Here is a 21,724-nt window from a genome sequence, read left to right on the forward strand (position 1 = left end):
TTTTGATCCGGTGTGCAGTTTTCGGGATACTTCATTGCCTTCAGTTAAAATGAACACCTGTATATCAACTAGCCTGAATTTATAGGCCCACATAAAATAATGGACGTACAATACATCTTCCACCCTGGCCAAGCACGTTAATATCTACCCGTCTATCGTTTAATTTAGTTACTTGATTAAAAATAAAAATTCATAATGTATAGCTTAATTTTAATATATATGTTACCCTATTAGCTGTTATCCCTTCCTCTAATCTGTTTCTAGTTGTATAAATATGATCGTAGTTTGTTTACCTCCTCTGGTCTGGTGTCCAAGAATCATTACAACGGCTGGAAGGACGAGGAGCCTACTACAAACTTGACGCTCAGCATTCACCTCAAAAAGTAATCTCCACAGTGTCTTACTCCGGGTACATTCAAGCATGGAAATATAAGTTAACGCTTTTATTTCTTTGTGGGAACAGTTATTAGATATCATTCACCGTCATCGACCCTGAAGCAACGATATTAATGGAAACGGAAAAGTATTCGTAAAATACAATACTTGGAATTTTTTAAATTTTTATTTTATTTACACGTCAAGTTCGGTAGGACCAAGTTGAGGAGCAAATGTCCAAGGTCATGGGACGTGTCAGTACGTTACTATAAAAGTAATAACAGATAAAATAAAATGTTTATGCACCCGAAAAAAGTCAATTCATAAGTTTAAGTATATGCAATCGACAATACAACAAGAAACAACTTAATTTTTCAAGGAACTCCTCGCCAGAATAGGAGTGACTCATGAGGAAACTCTTCAGTTTCGATTTGAAAGCGCGTGGATTACTGCTAAGATTTTTGAATTCGAGTGGTAGCATATTGAAAATGGATGCAGCAGTATACTGCACACCTTTCTGCGCAAGAGTTAAGGAAGTCCGATCCAAATGCAGGTTTGATTTCTACCGAGTATTAACTGAGTGAAAGCTGCTTATTCTTGGGAATAAGCTAATATTGTTAACAAGAAATGACGGTAAGGAATATGTATATATACTGAGAGGCCAATGCCAAAATACCCAGACTCGTGAACAGGAATTGACAAGAGGTTCGTGAACTTACACCACTTATTGCCCGAACCGCCCGTTTCTGAGCCAAAAATATCCTTTTAGAATGGGAAGAGTTACCCCAAAGTACAATACCTTATGAAATAAGCGAATGAAAATAAGCAAAGTGGACTAATTTCCGTGTCGAACGATCAGATACTCTTCGAATAGTAAAAATGGCAGCATTAAGTCTTTGAACAAGATCCTGAACGTGGGCTTTCCACGACAGTTTACTATCTGAACACCTAGAAATTTGAACTGTTCAGTTTTCAGTATAGGATATTAGATGTCTTTCTTCAAACTATGTTAGACACTGGACACGCATTCGGGAGGACGACGGTTCAATCCCGCGTCCGGCCATCCTGATTTAGGTTTTCCGTGATTTCCCTAAATCACTCCAGGCAAATGCCGGGATGGTTCCTCTGAAAGGGCACGGCCGACTTCCTTCCCCCTCCTTCCCTAATCCGATGAAACCGATGACCACGCTGTCTGGTCTCCTTCCCCAAAACAACCAACCAACCAATCTTCAAACTATGCCAGTTTGGATTTTGTAGCATTTCTGTTACATTCTTCAGCTAGGCAACCAAGCCATTACCACCAGTGTTGAGCCTCTCTTGAATGTTCTGTTGGCCTGGTAGGCAGTCCAGACACAGTGCCAGGGTTTCCACGCTGGAGGAGCGAGCCTCCACTTTGCATATCCTGAAAGGAACCAGTCAGCGATTTCAAATCTCTCTTGTCTGTAAAAAAGAAGATTTTAGATTAAGGGGGCATCGTACTCACAGTAAACATGGCAACGTTGGGAAAAAAAAAACATTTACCTGGATGGGACCACAGTTCCTCATTCACAGGGAGATCTAATTTTTTGACGACAAACATTTCCAATTTCTGAAAGAAGGCTATTGAACTTCCCACACAGTCGTGCCTATGAATATAAATATATATATGGTTTTGCCGTTCGCTAAAAGAATGCAACGACTTCCTGGCGTCAGGGGAGCTATATTTCTGCCTCGAATAAACACGTGCGCCAGCTGCTCTGTCCGTATCGTCTCAGCTTCTAATTCCCACCGTGTGCACAAAGGCTCAATATACAGCAGACTCTCTTAAATGGATTCCTCCACCAACTTTCCACAAACTTCGCGACGAACTGCCGCCTGGCCCATGTAAAATGTCTTGCGAACTGGCGCCCTCCTATCCGACCCTAAGCAGAAGGAGGAGAATGCTACGGCCAGGCCGGCCGTTGTGGCCGAGCGGTTCTAGGCGCTTCAGTGTGGAACCGCGTGACCGCTACGGTTGCCGGTTCGAATCCTGCCTCGGGCATAGATGTGTGTGATGTTCTTAGGTTAGTTAGGTTTAAATAGTTCTAAGTTCGAGGGGACTGATGACCTCAGGTGTTAAGCCCTTTAGTGCTCAGAGCCATTTGAACCATTAGAGCTAAGGCCAGAAGTCCCTCTGTAGGTACAATCTACTAAGTGCTGTTTTCCAAAATCACACACACAGCCTTTTCGCTGCACTGAGAATTTATGGCCGTCCAATCCATCACTCTCCCTGTTCTCCGCCACCTCCACTACAGCCTCTCGCGTACAAGTTGTCTACAGGTTACACATGCAATTATAAGAACACTTCGCCCACAATTCACTCTTGTAAAAAGTCGTAAACCACACATACCAAATGTAGTACTGGGGACATTGATATCATGACCTAGAATATGAATGTTAACCTGACTGACAGAGTTGTTAAAGTGATAGAGTGGCCTGCCACCTCTTACTATCTACCCATTATCCAATAATTTCTGAATGGGGAGTGTTACACTTCAATAAAGAGGTTAGTGTGACACAGAAGAGAATACATTATGAAACTTTAATTGGATCTTTGAGAACGACATGCCAGACCATGACAGCTTTGTCAACCAAAAATTAAAAGATACCACACACTGTCTTGACCTCATTCAGCCAGTGGTCATACCCACACTCGCTGCTGGATGCCTGCAGAGGTTTTGTGATGTGCTGGATGTCATAATTGTTCCTGTGGGCCGTCAGGCCTTTGACATACACCCCTGATCATAAATACAAAGATTGAGTGGTTAAAAGGTCATGCAGAAATTTAACTAACCCATTCACACCGAACCTGAGGTTGGAGATGATTTGTTTTCCTAACCACAATACAGTATCGTTGAGTATCGATCATTCTCTGCCTCAGATTTTGCTACCCTTACCGAAGTATTCACAATGATTTAGTCTTCCATGGAGACAATAACATGACAAATTCTATCCAAGCAATCTGCAGTTCTAGATCTTTTAGGACAATGGAGTAAATGGTGTTAACACAAAATAAACAACATTTAAGTGACATTTGAAACATAGTGAGACTCTACACAAATGACAAAGATAAAGTAAAATCATAAGTCAGTCTTAAAAATTAATGTATTTGTTGTGTGTGATCTTTTGTCAATCTTAGATTTTAGATGACATTGTACCCCAGTACACATCTAAAAATGGTGTTGACCTGCATGACAAACATAGTAAGAAAGAAAAGCGAAAAAATTACATTAAACCTAATAAAATAAATACAGCAAGGCACACAAAAATAAGAATTAAAAAAGAAAACACAAACATATTTTAAGTCTCCTACTGCTCCCTCACCCCCCCCCCCTCTCCCCCATGAACCACGGACCTTGCCGTTGGTGGGGAGGCTCGCGTGCTTCAGCGATACAGATAGCCGTGCCATAGGTGCAACCACAGCAGAGAGGTATCTGTTGAGAGGCCAGACAAAAATGTGGTTCCTGAAGAGGCGCAGTAGTTGCAAGGGCAACAGTCTCGATGATTGATTGATCTGGCCTTTTAACACTAACCAAAACGGCCTTGTTGTCCTGGTACTGCGAACGGCTGAAAACAAGGGGAAACAACAGCCGTAATTTTTCCCAAGGGCATGCAGCTTTATTGTATGGTTAAATGATGATGGCGTCCTCTTGGGTAAAATATTCCGGAGGTAAAATAGTCCCCCATTCGGATCTCCGGGCGGGGACTACTCAGGAGGACGTTGTTATCAGGAGAAAGAAATGAAATGGACAGTGTCTTGAAAGGAGGATATAAGATGAACATCAACAAAAGCAAAACGAGGATAATGGAATGTAGTCGAATTAAATCGGGTGATGCTGAGGGAATTTGATTAGGAAATGAGACGCTTAAAGTAGTAAAGGGGTTTGTTATTTGGGGAGTAAAATAACTGATGATGGTCGTAGTAGAGAGGATATAAAATGTAGACTGGCAATGGCAAGAAAAACGTTTTTGAAGAACAGAAATTTGTTAACATCGAGTATAGATTTAAGTGTCAGTAAGTCGTTTCTGAAAGTATTTGTATGGAGTGTAGCCATGTATGGAAATGAAACGTGGGCGATAAATAGTTTAGAGAAGAAGAGAATAGAAGCTTTCGAAATGTGATGCTACAGAAGAATGCTGAAGATCAGATGGGTAGATCACTTAACTAATGAGGAGGTATTGAATAGAATTGGGGAGAAGAGAAGTTTGTGGCACAACTTGACTTGAAGAAGCGATCGGTTGGTAGGACATATTTTGAGGCATCAAGGTATCACCAATTTAGTATTGGAGGGCAGTGTGGAGGGTAAAAATCGTAAAGGGATACCATGAGATGAATACACTAAACAGATTCAGAAGGATGTAGGTTGCAGTAGGTACTGGGAGATGAAGAAGCTTGCGCAGGATAGAGTAGCATGAAGAGCTACATCAAACCAGTCTCTGGACTGAAGACCACAACAACAACAACAACAACAACAACTGCTCTCTTCTCAAGGGTCTTTAGGGAGTCCAAAAATTAGCTTTACATTAGTCACATAACTAAACACAACACTATGCTCATGAGGTGTGTAACTCATTGGATGTGGCAGATGTAGGGGGTGAGCTGGTGCTAAGAAAAGGGTTACTCCTTTACTGAACAGCATCCGTGATGGCAGCAATGTCTGTGTCAGGACCTGTCTCTAGTCTATGGCAGCAACAGCTGGGCATCTGGACTATTGACAGACCAGAGATGGGGCAGCAGTCTTTCTTGTCTTTCTTGTTGAAGACAGTCCTCCAGCAGCAGTTGTCAGTATTTTGGCAAGTGTCCAGAGATGTCAACCCTTGGCCCAGCGCTCTCTAACCTGTCCTTTCTCGTTGGCAGTGGCATACATTCAGGTCCAGTCCCTCGAGATTCTTGTGTCAAACAGCTGTGTCCCCAGGTGATCGCATGATGTCAGGGGCGTAGCTCCACTACCTGCTCGCTGCAGGCGAGGTACCCCTTCTGTTGCTTTCACTCTCCGTTGGCATAAGTGAAAGGGACGCGCGGAATTCTGTTCATGCCTCTATCGCCGTGGAGCTGCCCCAGTGTCATCAGGTCAGCCATCTGCCTGCCCTGTCGCCTCAGGGGGGGAGGGGCGGAAGGGGGGTGGGCGAGGTCGCCTGTAACTGACAGCTGCCGATGTGGCTATGTGGTGATGTCAGATCAGCGGGTCGTTTTCCTGGGATGGTCGCCCTGCTGTGACGTCACGCTGGCAGCTGCACTCGAGGTCTCGTTGCGATACGTGGCGCCTGCCTCACGCCCAGCCACGTCCAGCCATAGTCCGCTTCTCGCTCGCCGTTAGGAATGCCGTAGTCCCCCACACAATCCTTAGCGCGTATTTTAGTGCCGTGTTTTTACAATGAATGTTTACAAAAACACATACATAGAAAATCATAACAGAAATATTAACTGTTTGTAATTTAAACTTTACAATACGATTAATGCAAAACAAGCACCTTACTGCTTCTTTCATTTAAACAATGTTACTACTAAGGATGCTTGTATAAAAGTTCACTATCATTGCTAATTAACCACTTATCTAAAAGACATAAACTAATAATTTTCTAGTTGCGAAGCTGTGTTGCTGTTGCGTATGTCAATGTTTTGTCGGTTTCGCAATACCACTTATGCACCCTCAGTGGGCTAAGCTGGCACAGGCTGTACATTCATACTTCAAGCACTGTCACACCATGCAACTTTTACTTCTAATTATACTCTACCGATCACAAGTCTAGCTACGACCCTTTCTACTTTACGCCGCTAGTCTGGACATTGATACTTTTCCTGACGCCATCTTATTGAATGGTGACACTGATGCGGATATCCAGGACAGAAACTGGGTCGAACACCGCTCACCGCCATCTGTACACTCCTTTCTGTGCTGTCAAAATAGGTCAGACATCGGCACAAATTCACCTTTCCCTCTGAAACTGACCAATTATTCTCAAAAATCGCCGTACAGATATAATCAATTAACAGCTGCTGCAAAGACATAAAATACAGTATTTTTATAATTTGTAGTGCATAAGGATGTATGTTTATCTTCCCCTTTTTTCTGGTCCCATTCGAAATTAACTTCCTTCCTATTCATCCGAAAATGTACTACCGCGACTCGCACCCCACGTGCTCACGCCACGTAATACGAAACTTTGCCGATGGCGCGCTTCTGGCGCTGAAGATCCACAATCGAAAAACCACAAGGCAAACATCGTTGCACTGCTGGCGGTAATCCATAAACAATAACCACAGACGAAAAAGCACCAGCAGAGAAAGATATCGCACCACAGGCGATTATCCATAAGCGTAACCACACTCGAAAACCACCAACGAGAACATATCGCTCCAATGGCGATAACGCCAATCGAACTACAGGGAGGAAAAAAAAACCTACTCTAACGTCAACATGCTTTTGGTGTGGACAACCCATGTCCATCGCGCATGATACTCCCATTGGTATCGGTGACGTGATCCAAATCACGCCAAGATGCATTATCGGATCACAAATCAACTTCTGTGGCACCACTACCACTTCCCCCAAAATGAATTCTGAGCAGAACTGTGTCTTCAAGACTTGTGCAGTTATTTCTGAGCCAAAAATACAGTTTTCTCGTTGTTCCAATACATACCTTTGCTGTGGCGTGACAAGCTACTAGTCCAGCAATGTTCAAGCATTGAACCAACCATTTTTACCATAAACTCAAGAGGTTTCCGCCGAGAAATCGGCACATTCCCATCCACGAAATAAATTTCTATCTGTGAATCTGTGAAACATGAGAGGATACCAGTGCATCCCAAATTTGCAGTAAACTATCAAGGTGCAAATGTTATACAGAAAATTACAAACACCTAACGCATTGATCGGATGTCACAGGAGAAGATCTTATCCTACAATATTACAATAATAAATCATCCAAAAAACAAATAAAGAACAATACGCTAAGTGACTACATAAGTGAATTGGAAACAAATGATTCTTGACATTAACCCACGCGGACGTCTGCTGCGGTTTCTGTTTGAGGGGCTAGCTGGTCTGATTTCCACTGCGTCATTCTGGTGGTCACGTTGAGGACTTCGCCTACCAATCCCTCCATTATTTCTTGTTTGCCCCGCGTTCCACACGGGCTACGTGAACTGGTTGGAATTTTAATTTCCCTCCTGTTGTTATTTCTGTTTTCTTGAAAATTGCTAACATACGTCCCTCGTCGGCTCCTATCATTTCACTGAGGCTCATTGTTGAATCTTTGGCTTTGGTATTGTTTCTCGTCGCCCTGTTTCTATTTGTGTTTTTTCTGTCATTATTTCCACCTGATGCACCTTGAGAATTCGGTCCCTCGCGACTTGTGCATCCTTGACAAAGTCCAGCTCTCGTAAAGCGCTTTTTAATGACTCTATTGTTTCGTTACGTTTCCCAATGAGCAGTTCCTGGAACCCCAATGACAATTTCATGCACCACTGTCGCATCATCTTCTTATCACTATACGGTTGGTCCAGGTAACGGTTCTTGTTGACAAGGGTCTCGAAAAACTCTACTGGATGCGGCACCCCGATGCTTCGTAGTCCTTCAAAAAATGGTTCAAACTGAGGTCATCAGTCCCCTAGAACTTAGAACTACTTAAAACTAACTACCCCAAGGACATCACACACATCCATGCCCGAGGCAGGATTCGAACCTGCGACCGTAGCGGTCGCGCGGTTCCAGACTGTAGCGCCTAGAACCGCTCGGCCACACTGGCCGGCCGACCGTAGCAGTCGCGCGGTTCCGGACTGAAGCGCCTAGAACCGCTCGGCCACCAAGACGGCTCGTAGTCCTTCCCTAGCATAGTCTCCTGTTAAATCATTTCTTGGGTGTCCTGTGACCACTAGGTCTCTAGGAAAGCCTCTCTTAATTCACCGTAGCTGCGGCAGTCGGCTGCAACGCTACGCATGTGCTATGCTATTGAACCTTCCAGGTATCCACAGACAAATTCCAATTTGTATACTAGTGGCCATGACTCGAGTAGTGCGCAATCATACTGAGCCATCCACGACTTGGGGTATAATGAATTGTGCTTCTCTTTGTAAACATGAAAATTTTGAATTGAGAGAAAATACAGTATTTTAAGTCAAAATATTCATAATTTTGCGCTCCTGGACTTTCTCTGAATTCTGGCACGCGTGTGCCCAAAATTTCCCTGCCGATCGATCCCTGAATGGTGTTTTATCCTCGTCTCCTGTCATCAGAGTCATGTAGTAGTTTTTCAGGACGTCTGGGTCGCGCGCAGTTGTGGTCCGGGTCGATACTTCGTGTATTACGCGCCACTGACTGCGCGCTCTCTGCCGAGCGTCGTACCCCGATAAGCGAGACCTCCTGCCGTATATTGGCCTGTGCCAGGGATATGGTTCCAGGTTGGGTTGCAATATTTTGTCTTTGAAATTCCTGGAGATCAACGAACTCAAGACGCCGTGCTGTTGCTTCTTGCTGAATTTCTATACGGGCAGCGACCCGTTCGCATATTTGTCTCATCTCATCCGCCAGCTCATTCTGATGGGCAGTAATATGTGTTTGCTGGTCTCTGACTTTTAACCTTTCTTTCTGTGTCTTTACAGCTACTCTCTGTACCTGTTTTTTGAGAGCAGAAATAGCCTTCTTGTTTGCGCCCACTTCGACCTGATCTCGTGCAATCTGCGCAGTCTTTCGCGCATCTCGTGCTACTAATCTGACTGTCGCAGCCTCACATTTGGACTCTACAGCTACTTCTCGCGTCTCATGTGATGTTTTAATAGTGTCTTCAATATATGCCTTTTCACCTTCAACTTTATTCCTGATCTGATTTACGTTTTCGACAAACTCAGCAGCCCTCCTTTTAATTTCTTCAATTTCTTTGATGACTTCGTTCTGTCTCTTTTCCTCCTTGTCCTGTCACTTCTAAATTTTCCTAATTTCATTAATGAGGACCTCCTGTCTTTGGTCTTCTTCCTGCCGTCTCTTTTCTTCCCTTTCCTTCCTCTGTTTTTCCTCGTTCCGTCGTCTCTTCTCTGCCTGTTGCATAAATTGAATGATCGATTCTAATTGTGTACTTCCAGTTACGTACCCTGGACTAGACGCGCACGACTCAACTGCTCTATGACGCCCAGTCCGCGAAAGTGGACTGTAACTTTCCGTTCTGTACCTCTTTCCGTATTTACAGAACCTACATGACGTGCCACCTAGGCACCGTTTTCAGTTTCATTTCATGAATGAACTGAACCCTCATCATCGGAGTATACTGCATTTGACATTTGTGTCCTGTTTGCAGAGTGATTTAAATGAACTTCTTACGCCGCTCTGCCTTGTTCTGCATCAATGGCTGGCTCGTACTGCATTTTGAACGACATTAGTGTGCAGCCTTTCTCACAACACAGATGTGCCGCGCTTCTCGTAAGCATTCAAATCGATTGCTACTTCGGTGAGTTTTCGACTCCAACGCATCACTCACCACAACTCTACTCTGATCTTCTTTCAAATAATGCACACATTTATGCCTAAGCCCATGAAACAAAACCTATTCTACAATATCGTCCACATCCCCATACTCAAATTTTTTCCACAAAATCTTGCACAACGCTACTAGCAACGACGCAACACCAGATACAAACAATACATGCACTGAAATCAAATAACTACAAGATACTAATAATTGCTGTGATGTAACGCATACCGCCAAGCCCAAGTCTAAATGTTCTCAGCCCACCATACTCTCAATTTGAAAAAAAAAAAAAAAAAAAAAAAAACGGGCCTGTTCGATAAGATAACGAACTAACTAGTTCACAAAAGTGCCATGATTCGAGATCCTGGTCAGAGGGCGCCAATAGCAAGCTGTCGCTTGTTTTAATCAAAAGTATGTGACTGAGTGATGCTAAATGTTATAATCTTAACATAAAAAAGTATTATCTTCTCAATAACCTTTAAGTCATGAACACACCCTCATTTTTACATTTGAAATTAGTGAATTTTACTCATGGCACTTTTGTTGCCTATGCCTGTAGTCACTTTCAGAATTCAAATTAATTAATTTAATAAGATTGGACCTTAAATTGCTGGTGCACCCATGAACCACCACAGTAAAATAAAAACAGTGAATAGTTGAGGGTGTATGAATGAGAACAGTGGCATGTTTAAGGTTAAAAATAATGACAAGTTTTATTAATCCTTTTATAGCTACAATGAGCTGATAAATCTTACATACAAATGACAGACTCAAATCAGAAAAATGATAGTGTTTTATTGGCAAAGCAAGGAGCCAATCAGCGACTCCAGATCTCTCTTGTCTGAAGAAACAAGATTTTAGACTAGGGAGGCGTCGTTCTCATGGTAAGCATGGCCACGTTTGGGCAAAAATAAGACATCTACCTAGATGGCCATTCGTCTGTAAAGAATTCGTGTTAGTCTTGGGAGGCCAAGACTAACACGAATTCTTTACAGACGAATGGAAAAACTGGTAGAAGCCGACCTCGGGGAAGATCAGTTTGGATTCCGTAGAAATATTGGAACACGTGAGGCAATACTGACCCTACGACTTATCTTAGAAGCTAGATTAAGGAAAGGCAAACCTACGTTTCTAGCATTTGTAGACTTAGAGAACGCTTTTGACAATGTTGACTGGAACACTCCCTTTCAAATTCTGAAGGTGGCAAGGGTAAAATACAGGGAGCGAAAGGCTATTTACAATTTGTACAGAAACCAAATGGCAGTTATAAAAGTCGAGGGACATGAAAGGGAAGCAGTGGTTGGGAAGGGAGTGAGACAGGGTTGTAGCCTCTCCCCGATGTTATTCAATCTTTATATTGAGCAAGCAGTCAAGGAAACAAAAGAGAAATTCGGAGTAGGTATTAAAATCCATGGAGAAGAAATAAAAACTTTGAGGTTCGCCGATGACATTGTAATTTTGTCAGAGACAGCAAAGGACTAAGAAGAGCAGTTGAACGGAATGTATAGTGTCTTGAAAGGAGGATATAAGATGAACATCAACAAAAGCAAAACGAGGATAATGGAATGTAGTCGCACTAAGTCGGGTGATGCTGAGGGAATTACGTTAGGAAATGAGACACTTAAAGTAGTAAAGGAGTTTTGCTATTTGGGGAGCAAAATAACTAATGATGGTCGAAGTAGAGAGGATATAAAATGTAGACTGGCAATGGCAAGGAAAGCGTTTCTGAAGAAGAGAAATTTATTAACATCGAGTATAGATTTAAGGGTCAGGAAGTCGTTTCTGAAAGTATTTGTAAGGCGTGTAGCCATGTATGGAAGTGAAACATGGACGATAAATAGTTTGGACAAGAAGAGAATAGAAGCTTTCGAAATGTGGTGCTACAGAAGAATGCTGAAGATTAGATGGGTATATCATATAACTAATGAGGAGGTATTGAATAGGATTGGGGAGAAGAGAAGTTTGTGGCACAACTTGACTAGAAAAAGGGATCGGTTGGTAGGACGTGTTCTGAGGCATCAAGGGATCACCAATTTAGTATTGGAGGGCAGCGTGGAGGGTAAAAATCGTTGAGGGAGACCAAGAGATGAATACACTAAACAGATACAGAAGGATGTAGGTTGCAGTAGGTAGTGGGAGATGAAGAAGTTTGCTCAGGATAGAGTAGCATGGAGAGCTGCATCAAACCAGTCTCTGGACTGAAGACCACAACAACAACACCTAGATGGGACCATAATCACTCTTTTATGGAGAGATCTAATTTTTCCAGACCGACCATTTCCAATGTCTGAAGGAAGGCTGTAAAGCTTCCAAGAAATATATATGTTTTTGCCACTTGCTAAAAGAACCTGGCTGCTTGCTAGCGTCAGGGGAGTTACAGCGTTGCCTCAATTAAACACATACACCAGCTGCTCTGCCCGTATCGTCCCAGCTTCTGATAATGAGGATGCATTGAGTTTTATGACCTTCCTACCAATTGCACAAAGGCTTAGTTTACAACAGTCCCTCTTAAATGACTTCCTCCACTCACTTTCCACCAACTGGCCACCTTCGCAACAGACTGCCGCCTGGCCCAGGTAAAATGTTTTGCGAACCAGTGCCCTCCTGTCAGACCATAAGCAAAAGGAGGAGGGTGCTATGACCAGGAGTCTCTCTGCAGTATGATCCACTGAGTGCTGTTTCCCAGAATCACTCACACAGCCTGGTCGGTGCACTCAGAATTTATGGCACCCAAATCATCTCTCTCCCCGTTCTCTGTCGCCTCCACTATAGCCCCTTGAGTACAATTTCTCTACAGGCTACACACGCAACTGTAAGAATATTCTGTCCACAATTTCCTCATGTAAAAAGTCATAAAACACACATACCAAATGTAGTATTGATGAACACCGATATCATGACCTAAAATATGGGTATTAATCTGGCTGACAATGTTGTTAAAGTCAGAGAGTGGCGTGCCACCTCTCAGATGTTTCACATGCCACATCAGATCATGTATTGTATTCTTTCATTCAGAATTTTAGTCTGAAATATATTCTACAGCTGCTGAGAAAATAACAGCTGTGAATAAGATCATACATTCTTTGTATGGGAAGCCATATGAGAATATGAGTTGTCATGGAGCTGCAGTAGCCCTTGTGAGAGAAGAACCTGACATGTTACTGATATGGTAACCTTCAACTGGCTTACCGACTTGCCTTGCCAAATGCGTTATTGCAGTGAGCAATAAACACAGTTTGGTCCTTCTTTTAGAGGTGATCCTTGATATCAAAAGAGATTGTCAGGATGACTTCCCAGTTGGTCCTTCCGTTTCCAGATCTTTCACGAATGGAGACAATGAGTATTTCCACTTTCTCATCAACATCTAAATCTACGTGATTAGTTTGCTATTCACAATAAAGTGCCTGGCAGAGGGTTCGATTAACCACCTTCAAGCTGTCTCTCTACCGTTCCACTCTCGAACGGCGCGCGGGAAAAACGAGCACTTACATTTTTCTGTGCGATGAGTCTTTCTCTCTTCTTAGTAATTGTCCACCCATAAACAGACTCCGGTCACCATCTGATTGAGAAAATCATTCCCTTCACTATTGTAATCATGCTCCTGCGTTATTGTCTTCTGTGTACGAAGCTGATAATGGTTTTCTGTTGACAAGTTCATCACGGATGATACTGTGTCAAGAGCCGTAACTTACGTCGAATTCGCTGCAATTTTAGTTATAACGATGAGCACAATTTCACTGGTTAATCTGCTGTTTCACTGCCCCAGTTTGCAATGTTACTATGGCTCACTATAATCGAAGACAAGAACAATGTGGTGAACCCTGTGGCACCTGTTGCCCGAAATTTCAACTTTTCCATGTCCATATAAGGTCAAGGAAATGTGTGCTGCTGAGGACATGGCCGAAATAAATTGGCCGAATAATTCTCCGCCAAAATACTGTAATTTCAAATTTAAATGTGATCATAAAATCATTTTATTCCGTGTATCCTAAATCTAACTGGAAAGGATGTAGTAATATGTTTTAGATAAAGAAAAGTTGGAACGAAGTACGCCCTAGACCAAAAACGAAAAAAAGCACTCCGTCTTCAGGCCACAAGTAGCCCATCGGGACCATCCGACCGCCGTATCACCTTCACTGAGGATGCGGATAGGAGGGGCGTGTGGTCAGCACACCGCTCTCCCGGTCGTTATGATGGTTTTCTGTGACCGGAGCCGCCACTATTCGGTCGAGTAGCTCCTCAATTGGCATCACGAGGCTGAGTGCACCCCGAAAAATGGCAACAGCGCATGGGGGCCTGGATGGTCACCCATCCAAGTGCTGGCCGCGCCCAGCAGCGCATAACGTCGGTGGTCTCACGGGAACCGGTGTATCCACTGTGGCAAGGCCGTTGCCACACACCAAAAACAAGCTTAAAATAAATTAAAAGAGTCGCGAAGCAGACTAAGGCTAAGGAACCAATGGGTTACTTCCACGTCGTCAGAAGCAGAGCAGAGCGTGGACGGGAGGCAGGCAAGAAGGAAACACTTATGGGTCGCCAGGCGACGCTGTCATGTATCTGGAGAAAGCCTGTGCTGTTACACAGCCACTGTTATCACAGAAAGCATAATTTTGTCTGTGTAGGTGCTACGAAAGGAGTGGTTGCCAAGTTAATGATAACTTATCAGATAGTGTAAAATGAAGAAGTCATTGCGAATATGACTTTCATGATATACTGGTGTATGGTGTATGAGGAGTGCATTTATATGGTGTTAGTTGCACATCATTAACTTTCATGGACCCGAGTAACGATAAATCTAGCTGGAATTCGCTGTACGACAGCAAGTGAGTTCCTGTGTGTCCGTAAATCAGTTACAGAGATTGGTAATGTTGACAAGGTGGAAAGTGCTATTTAATGAACAGTCTTGAGAAGTGGCTGGCAGCATACGATTATATCAACTGAACGAGCAACTGAAGAGCCGCGCGGGATTAGCCGAACGGTCTCAGGCGCTGCAGTCATGGACTGTGCTGCTGGCCCCGGCGGAGGTTCGAGTCCTCCCTCGGGCATGGATGTGTGTGTGTTTGTCCTTAGGGTAATTTAGGTGAAGTAGTATGTAAGTTTAGGGACTGATGACCTTAGCATTTAAGTCCCATAAGATTTCACACACATTTGAACATTTTTGAGCAACTGAAGAGTTGGGTCCCTTGGAAAGACAATCAGGCCTTACGTAGCTTGAAAATGTTCTAAATTCTGTAATTGCTCTAGGAAGTAATTTTGTGCCCTTTTTGGGAGGATATACAACCATTCAAAATACTGAAGTTCAGTTGTAATTGACGGCCAACGCTTCCTAGTGCCCCCGACGATTTTATAGAATAACTTTACAGGAAGCACACTGGAAGAATTTCTACGAGTGCTACAAGTCAATAAATCATAAATAAGCGAGAATTATGTGTAATTTCAAAATAGGGCCAGTATTGTGGAAGTGTACTCACTATCTTCTGTCAACCAATTAAGGTGTTGTTTGAGATAGTGTCCACCATGCATTTCAGACAGTTCAACCATTGACTTACCTTCTGATAGCAGTTCAGTACAATAGCTGCGGGCATGCAGTAGTTTTAAAATGAACAGTAATACCTCTCTGTGATTTGAACATTTTCGAATTGGACAATTGCAGTAGATCGTTAGTAACAGGTATGTTGCCTGTAATGCATATGTGTTGTGTTACTCTGACAGTTTCTGCAGTGTCATTTGTTTCTCGGCGTTGGTGGCGTTCCAAGCACAAATACGCTGTTAAGGACGTTGCACTTTGCAGACAGGGTGACAGTGCAGGAAGCTCTATGTCTACTGTTGTTTGACTTTAGTAAAATAGTGAAATTGAAAGTCAGGAAAAGAACTAACTGTTCTCAAGCTATGATCGGAATGGGGAAGCCAAGTAAATGCGAGTAAAGGCCGTTTCACGCAAGACGTTGGAGGGGAGATTGTTCGTAAATGAATGCAGAGAATGATTTTAAATTGATATGTTTCGTATCCCGCCTGGAAGGTGGCGCGTGGGTCTGCTCCTGAAAACTGAAAGGCAGGACGAAGGTAGGAAGCTAGGAGGAGCGGGTGAGGTAGAACTCTCGGCACTGCAGAGTGAACTAAAATCACCTTTACTTAACTTTGCGTACAAGTAGTGGTTCGCACACTGTGAAATAGAAACAATGTAGCTAGGTCGTCTCCTCGGAATCAAATAGGCTGAATCTGGAGCGGCGCTCGTAGAGCTCCACAGCGCCGGCTAGAGGGCGCTGTCGTTGGTGTCGGTGTAGTGCCAACCCACGAACTTGCACCTACGCCTTGGCATCGTAGCTATCGATACCACAATATGTAATATAATTTATTCATTACTTGCATTCAAGAGCATAATTGAATAAAATCTTACTATCAAGGTAATAAAATGTGCTTGGAATAAGGATCGGAGCACCTGATACGCAATGTGACCTTAAATTAGTATTAATGGCTCCTGATATGCAACCTACCATTGAAAAGTTAAACATTCTCGAAGTGCAATCTGACTTCAAAGTATATCAATCAGAAACGCTGCTTTACTATATATTTAAGTGGGTACATGTGATTGACTGCGGAAAAAGTGAGAAGCAACTAACTGAATCAATGCGCAACTCAGAATTGAAAATACATCGGACAAACTGTAGCTGAAATTAAGTCATTAGCAAATGCAAGCCTGAATCTGGATTGTAGCTTATTGAGTATTGCTCCTCTAGTAAAATTCCTTAAGTCCTGATTGCTGCTGGTTCGGCCTCACCTGTTGATATGCCGAAACATGAGATGGCTGCAAGTTCTAAAGTTTTACGCCACCTGGTGTGAGAGCTGCATTGGATCACGGCGGTAGACAGCTAGGGCCGGTGGCGCGGAGCGGCGCTTCTCCAACGAGTGCAGCAACAACAGTCTTACTCGAAGACAGCAACAAAAGCGTCCTTTCTGAAGTTATGAGCCTTAACTTTTCGGTTCGGTTTTATGGCTGAACTGTCTCTCAAGTTAGGTGAAGTGGACCTGAGCGAATCAGAACTGTTATTACTCTTATAAATTTCTCCTTCCTATACTTTTGTTTATTATGATTAATCACTAGTTTTCCAGGGGGCAAAAATGTCATCTCGACTCCCACTTCGCTGCATCCAGCCAGTGGTGGGTTCGTTTCAAGTTCTAACCCTTACTTTCCTCCCTATCTCCAGTCCTCTGGGTTACAATTATTCTCCGTCTCCACTTATCTATATCGCTCTCCACTGGACAGTTTGTTGCTGCTAACGAATGGGAAGCTTGCATTTCAGTTGGGAAAAAACCCCGTGTTCTTGTTTCGTTTTCACGTGGCTAAAAGCAGAAATCTCCTATGTTTTCAGGACAGCCTACTCTCTCAAGGGGCGTCAGGCGTAAACGTTTGACAGTCTTCTGGACTGAGCATTTTCTTACAGTAAACTGGTAACTTAGGAAAGCGAGCTTTGCTTCGAACCAGAGCGGTTACGCTAATGTTACGGGAGCGCATTGTGCTCAAAGGCACTGGGTTGGCTTGGCCAGCATCGCGCTTCCGATTTAGTTCAGGGAATGTAAGCGTCCATGGCCACACAGCCAAGTGGGTGTTGCTGACATGAATTCACAGGCTACTACTAACTGGAACTTCGAATGAAGTTAATGAATCGTAATACTCTGTACTGTAGCTCTAATTGTCTTTCTATTAAGCATGACTGCATTCCATTCACGTCCACTTCGTATAACTTCATAGCACTGGGGCAGAAAAACACTCTCTGACAGACACATCCTGAGGGATTTACACGTGTAGTTACTATTAGGAATAATAGCGACTCCACAATGTCAGCTTAACGGAACGGACCGTGACGAGGAGTCGCCGTCAAATGGTGGACGGCTCACACTAGACGGAACGGCAACACGACGTCAGTTCGCTTGGCCCAGTAACGAACCGTGAAAGTGAGGCTACGAGATTTCATTCGCAATACAAGAAGTAGGAGTATAATGTCGGAATTGAGGAACTAACAACGATAAATTTTATATATGGTTAAAAAAACTGTATAAAGGATCTTATTGATCAGTTTTGCTGACAAGTGAAACAACATTTCAAAATATCGACATTTATTTGCTAGCGAAAATATGCAGGGTGCTTTTTTCCATCGCGTACAAAGTCTAGGGGTTGATCGATGAGAGGATACGGAAAAAAAGGGCCAATGAACGTATGTCCGGAAATGAATGGTTTCCATGCTAGAGACCAATTAGTCAGTCATATTTTGTTGCAGAGACTGCAGTCTAATACGCGCTGTACCATACAGCCACAGTTACAGTGTACGTTGAAAATGGTTTCCATGTGCCTCAACGCAAGCGTGTACGCGCCGTAGCATGTTCTGTATCACACGTTCACATCAGACAGGCTGCATCCGAACAGTGTCAAAGGCAGCAAGAAAACGCTGCTTCAGTGTCTCCACATATGGAATGGCTCTACATATGCGATACTTTTGAGATAGCCCCATAACCAGAAATCGCACGGGTTGAGATTCGGTGAACGACCAGGCTATGCAACTGGACTCCCTCGTCCGATCCATCGACCAGGGAACACACGACCGAGATGCGTCTGGACGTTAACGGTTGAGTGAGCTGCAGCACCATCATGTAGCAGCCACATAACCCATCGAATCATCACTGGCTCTTCTTCCAATAGGGGAGGCAAAATCACCCGCAAGAAACGCCGAAAGTTCCAGCCTGTTAAGCTACGTGGAAGGAAGACTGGTCACAAAATACTCTCGCAAATTATCCCGGCCCTCACATTCCGGCTGCATTAATGTTGATGATTCGCTGTCACAATACCATGGGGGTTCTGCATACTATCCCACAGATGACTGTTATGAAAGATGAAGATACCACTGCGCCTAAAGGTGGCCTCATCTGTGTGACACAAATCCAGGAATCGTGGTTGCCTGATGAAGAAACTAGTGACAGAACTGCTCCCTATTTGGAAAGTCCGACGCTAGTAACCCCTGCACACGCTGTAAGTGATAAGGGTAGTAACAATTGTCATGGAGAATGTTCCACGCGATCGTCTGGCTTACTCCGTATTGGCGGGCCAGCTGACGTACAGACACGACGGTCGTCTTCCACAGTGTAAATTACATTTTCCTCCAACGCTGGTGTCCGAACATTTCAGGTACGTTCTTCATGATTTTCTGCTTCCTGAAACGCCCCTGTCTCAGACAAACGGCAAAACATTGTTGCAGGCATTGAATGCTGTGGTTGTTGTCGGCGGGGGATAGGTCTCCTGATACAACCTTGCTGCCCGCCGCCCGTTGCCATCTGCCTTTCCGTAAGCAACCATCACGTCGGCAAGCTCTCGATTCGAATACGGAACCCTGTACAGCGCTGTATCATGTCCACTACAATGTGAGTCAGCAAGAGAAGTGAATGGGACACAACATTACCAGTTACTATGGTAGGAGAAGGCGCCAGGACATGACGTATGAGGAACAGTGCCATCCTCTAGGAGGAAATCATGCATACTGGAACTGTGGCTGCACCGTATAGCGCCTATTAGACCTCAGTCTCTGTAACAAAGTATGATTGAATAAATGGTCTCTAGCCTGGAAACCATGCATTTCCGGATATAAGTTCATTAGACCTTTTTTGTTCCCTATCCACTCATCGATCAGTTCCTAGAGTTTGTACACGGTGGGAAAAATCACCCTGTATACAAACAAATACATCAAACAATATTTATAAGGGAACAAGAACGCCGGTCAGGGTGGCCGAGTGGTTCTAGGCGCTACAGTCTGGAACCGCGCGACCGCTACGTCGCAGTTTCGAATCCTGCCTCGGGCATGGATGTGTGTGATATCCTTAGATTAGTTAGGTTTAAGCAGTTCTAAGTTCTAGGGGATTGATGACCTTAGTGCTCAGAGCCATTTTTTTTTTTTTGAACAAGAACAGCCTGTTTACCTTATCTATTTTCTCCTTACATACAAAATAATGTCATGAATAACAGTAGTTTTCTTCTTCAACAGAGCTGACTTTTTCACTTAAAATGTTATTTAAAGGAAACTGCTTCATCAACTTATGCTCTTATTTATAACCAGTGTAAGCGTCATCTCTGTTCTTTTATTGTAAAATCTAAATCATTCTCTGCTCTCAGATATCTGTCCTCGCTTGTAGGAGAACACTCAATGGAAAAAATATCCACGTCATGATAGAACATTTGTAGTTTGCCACAAAATGAAACAAAATAAAAAATGAAGAAACAGTAGCAGAAAATCCACTACTACAACATGAATGAGCGTGGCGGAAATAGGTTAAATTCCGACGTCAGCAAACGACGACACATGTCCCGCCACCAATGTTAACGTCAAAACTTTCTTCCCGAGAAACCCTGACGGTGATGTCCCGTTCTGTGCGCTGACGGCCTGCGTGGATGCCGCCGTTTGAAATGTATTGTGGAATGTCTTGACATAACACGACGTTCCATTCCGTCAAGTGTGAAGTAGTCGGTCGATGGCTACGGATACGGTGGGTGTAAAAGTGAAAGTGGATCCCCGTGGATGCTCGAAGTCGTTCTGGAGGAAGGGAAGAAGAAGGAAGATTAGAGTACCATCCCGTCGACAACGACGTAATTAGAGACGCTGCAGAAGCTCGGATTAGGGAAGGATGGAAAAGGAATTGGGCAGTGCCGTTCTCAAACGAAGCACCCCGGCACTTGGTTTAACCGAATGAGCGAAATCACGAAAAAACCTAAATCTGGATAACCGGAGAAAGTTTTGAAGCGTTGTTTTCCTGAATACGAGTCCAATGTGTCGATCACTACTCCACACCGCTCGGTCCTTCTGAAGGCAGGCAGGCAGCTGGAGGGAATTGTTGTTCTGAAAGAAAGAATCCACCACATTATGAGACGAGAAGGCTGGAATTTGGTTTTTAGTGAGCCACCGCTGTTCACTTTACGTAAATAGTGGCTGGCCTAACTGAGGCACGGCAGGGACCAGGGGGGCAGTACCAACGACGAAGGGTGGAAATCCTTGTTACGGTACTCTCTAAAATGAGAGGGAACCGTGACGTTCCTCGCTTTTATTGTTATTGACAGCAAACCAGAAGTAACCAAACGAAACTCTCGTAAGTAACTACAGTGACCAAACGTGCCATAACGAGGTAGTTTACTCAGTGTAGCCAGTAAAGGCGTCGCAAGTTCGCGTGTACTGATCTTCCTCTCCACTGATTGTAGCTAATGTCGTGTAATTCCTTTTCTAATCTTTCCACTCATTCATAACCTCTTCTTTCACGTGATAAACTGTCGCCACATTTAATCTCCGCAAATCGCAAATCGAAAATGTCCGCCTGGGACATAACCCATGCCCAAAATTCTTGAGGATTATTTTAGACCGGGCTCTTACATTTAACAACCATTTAGAAAATGTAACAAAAAATTGAACGCCAGAATTGATATTTTCAGACAACTGGTTAGGTCAGGATGGGGTGCAAATGCAGATACGCTTCACTGCTACATTTGCATTATTTTACTCCACGGTATAATACTGTGCACCCGCGCGAAAAATGGTTTACATGTACACGTACTTGAAGTCACATTGTATCAAGCAATGAGACTAATCGGTGGCACTACTAAATCTGCACCACTTTCATGGATTCCTCTATTATGTAATATTGCACATCCATCAATAACACGAGAAGCAGCAGTGATAGGAGAGTTCCAAAAGTGTTTCACTCACCAGAACTCATTTCTATATAATCAGCGGCAGAATACACCTGCCAGCAGACTCAAATCTAGAAAACCGCCCTGGCCAAAGCAAGATGACGTTTGTCAAGAATGGAGAGAGGTTTTGCAGAAGTTTCCTCCGGCTAA

At 43.6% G+C, this 21,724-nt stretch overlaps 1 pseudogene; it reads right to left on the reverse strand.

The window, feature by feature from the left end:
• Positions 1–14,131: 14,131 nt before the first annotated feature.
• On the reverse strand, positions 14,132–14,249 carry LOC124723317 (annotated as a pseudogene).
• Positions 14,250–21,724: the final 7,475 nt, after the last annotated feature.

The sequence above is a fragment of the Schistocerca piceifrons genome, chromosome X (assembly GCF_021461385.2).
Source record: "Schistocerca piceifrons isolate TAMUIC-IGC-003096 chromosome X, iqSchPice1.1, whole genome shotgun sequence".
In the NCBI taxonomy this organism is placed as follows: Eukaryota; Metazoa; Arthropoda; class Insecta; order Orthoptera; family Acrididae; genus Schistocerca; species Schistocerca piceifrons.